Here is a 3,611-nt window from a genome sequence, read left to right as displayed (position 1 = left end):
ACTAATTTTTAAACTATCGAATGCGACTGTAGCTTTTTGCTTCCCCAAACCTTTGTCTTCAAAATAAGGAAAGTTTTTTTTCAATATTTTTCTACACCAGGACTTACCAGTTTTTATCTGATACTCATGGTCGTCAGCATCCGTGAAGAAGTAAACCTGCAAAACAAAAATCGGTTCACTGAAATCAAAAGCAAATATAAAACATATCTGAAAAAGACCGAGTTAGTCATGACGCAACGAAACGTTTTAAAATAACATTAATGATTTAACTGGCGTTAGGGTTAAGAGTTCTTTCTCTGCTCATCACCTCCAACTTGTATGCCAAGTACTGATGGATTGCGGTACATCCTCTTTTAATACGACCTCAATGTAGTAGTATCTTAGTAACTGTAACTGTAATAGTATCTTAGTAACTGTAACTGTAATAGTATCTTAGTAACTGTAACTGTAATAGTATCTTAGTAACTGTGACTGTAATAGTATCTTAGTAACAGTGATTGTAATAGTATCTTAGTAATCGTGACTGTAATAGTATCTTAGTAACTGTGACTGTAATAGTATCTTAGTAACTGTGACTGTAATAGTATCTTAATAACTGTAACTGTAATAGTATCTTAATAACTGTAACTGTAATAGTATCTTAGTAACTGTGACTGTAATAGTATCTTAATAACTGTGACTGTAATACTATCTTAGTAACTGTGACTGAAACAGTATATTAAAAACTGAGTGTAGTAGTATCTTAGTAACTGTGAGTGTAATAGTATCTTAGTAATTGTAACTGTAATATTATCTTTTTACTGTAACTGTAATAGTATATCATTAACTGTAATTGTAATATTATCTTAGAAACTATGACTGTAATAGAACTGACGTTAGTAGTGTTTAAATAAGTGTACCTTTAATAAGTACGAACTTAGCAGGATAAGTATCTCAATAACTAACTGTAATAACACCTTAGTAACCATAACTGAAACGACATTTTACAAACTGTGACTGTAAAAATATTATATTTTTACAGCTAACTAGAATGGAAAGGTTGTCATACGAGAACAGGTTAAGATATCTGAAATTATATTCTCTTTAAAAACAAAACAAAAAACGAGTTAGAGAGGATCTTATTGAGGTGTTAACAAAAGTTGGAGGGGATCTTATTGAGGTGTTAACAAGAGTTAGAGGGGATCTTATTGAGGTGTTAACAAAAGTTAGAGGGGATCTCATTGAGGTGTTAACAAAAGTTAGAGGGAATCTTATTGACATGTTAACAAAAGTTAAAAAGGATTTTATTGAGGTGTTAACAAGAGTTAGAGAAGGTCTTATTGAGGTATTTAAGATTATTAAGAGACCGAAAGTGTCAACGTATCACAAGGATCACAAGGACAAGGATCACAAATATCAACTTAGGAGGGGTTGGTAGGAATCATCTTCAGCTAAGACAGCTTTATTTTTTAATAGGATGGTTCGTCTTTGGAATGGGTTGTCTTCAGATGTGTCGGATACAGTAAATTTAAAGGAGCTTAAGGAAGGCTTGATAAATATTTGAATTATAATGGCTGGCTTTGATTTTTTATAAATATATAGTCTAGTTTGTGGATGAGACAGCCTAGATGGACCAACAGGTCCCTTGTTGTCCTTAAATGTTATGTTAACAAATGAAGGCTGGCTACAAAACCATGGGATAAATAAGTCCAACATTTTAGTTTTGATTTTGTTTTGCCACAGCAACACTCGGTTTCATGAGTTTTGTTTTTGTTTTACTACGACAACAGTCGGCTTCATTTCTAGGTTTCGTGGTTACCACGTGCCTATTCAAAATTTCCAAATAGCATTTGATCAAAGGTTACATAATTCCGAAATGGAAACGAGATCATGGTGTATGAATCCAAATGTTGTTCGCCAAGCTTTCGAAAGATAGGTGATTCGGAAACACAAATTGGACTAGAGGGAAGGCAAGCTATTTAAAAATAGCCCCCACCAACTCGTGGAGTATTGGGTTTTTGCAGTGATTTTGCGGTAAAGAGGATAATAATTGAACCCCCTGATCCTCAGTCCGGCACTCTCGGCACTGTGAATTTTAGCACAGATTTTATTACTTTCATCATAAAGACAAGAATACATACAATTTCACATGTATACGAACGAATGTTAAGATTTGAGGCTTCTCAAGATATATCTCAAATACGGCCTTTTCCGGTAAAACAAGCGTATGATCATTACATAGTATAGATGATATATATATGTATGTGTGCATATACATATGTTACTCTGACGTTGAAATTATAGCAAAGTCATTAAAAATATTTACAGTGTCATATTTTATATGGGTTTATAATTTTTCCAAGATCGATCAAAATCTATAGAATATCAATCAGGCGTTAATAAACATTGCATTGTGCCCAAACTTCACTACCATACACTAATATTCGGTGCTTATACAAACAAGTATTGACTCTATTATTTCCAGGCTTTCCCTTGTTGTTGATTAACGAAACATTTGGTAAAATAGCCTTCCTAATTACAAGTGACAAAACATTTGGTAAAATGGCCCTCCTTCTTAGTAGTACCACAACAATTGATAAAATGACCTTCCTTCTTATGAATGATAAAACATTTGCTAAAATGGCCTTTCTTTCTTATAAGTGACAAAACATTTGATAAAATGGCCTTTCTTTTGATGACTGACAAAACATTTGATAAAATGGCCTTTCATTTGGTGAGTGATCATTTTATCAAATGTTTTGTCACTCACCAAATGAAAGGCCATTTTATCAAATGTTTTGTCACTCACCAAATGAAAGGCCATTTTATCAAATGTTTTGCCTTTCATTTGGTGAGTGACAAAACATTTGATAAAATGGCCTTTCTTTTGATGACTGACAAAACATCTTCCATCTTATGAGTGACGATGTACAGTTTAAATGACTCGAACTCATGTTGTAATTCTTGACAAACACTTTAAACCACTGAGAAACTTATCAGTTCTATTTGCATAAGTCTGGTTTCTGTCATAAAAGCCAGCCATGTTTTATAAAGTAAAACATGATATTACACAGCGGGGCTATTAGACTGGGTAAAATGACCTCATCCAAACTGTCATCCGGCGATGGAACATATTGCCAGCCTCTTTCCTAAGAACTACAGTGATGGCTCTTATGTTAAGAACCCTCATTTTTTTTTTTTTCAGTTATGAACTTATTGGAATACCACTTCCTCGTTTATTATTTAGTTCACACGTTTATGCTTTGCTTTGAAGAATAAAAATAACAAAGAGTTGATATGGAGTAAAAGTGAAGGTTTCTGTATTTTCTGGATGCTCTATAGCTGTGGAAGTTTCATAAGGTCTTTTTGAAAGCATAAATTGTACGTTCGAAATTAGGATCAAGTATTGGTGTATTTCGAAACAAATTATTAACACTATTCATGCCTGACGCTGTAAACAAATAAGATCAAGTATCGGTGTATTTCAGAACAAATTCTTGATACCATTCACACCTGACGCTGTGAACAAATCAGGATCAAGTACTGGTATATTTTGTAACATATTATCGACACCATTCACACCTGACGCTGTAAACAAATTAGGATCAAGTACAGGTGTATTTCAGAACAAA

General features: G+C 33.3%; 1 pseudogene; it reads right to left on the bottom strand.

The window, feature by feature from the left end:
• LOC106473499 overlaps positions 1-3,611 on the bottom strand; it is a 36,474-nt pseudogene that overhangs the window by 23,129 nt on the left and 9,734 nt on the right.

The sequence above is a fragment of the Limulus polyphemus genome, unplaced genomic scaffold (assembly GCF_000517525.1).
Source record: "Limulus polyphemus unplaced genomic scaffold, Limulus_polyphemus-2.1.2 Scaffold6227, whole genome shotgun sequence".
Lineage (NCBI taxonomy): Eukaryota > Metazoa > Arthropoda > Merostomata > Xiphosura > Limulidae > Limulus > Limulus polyphemus.
This window is presented reverse-complemented; position numbering and strand designations above follow the sequence as displayed.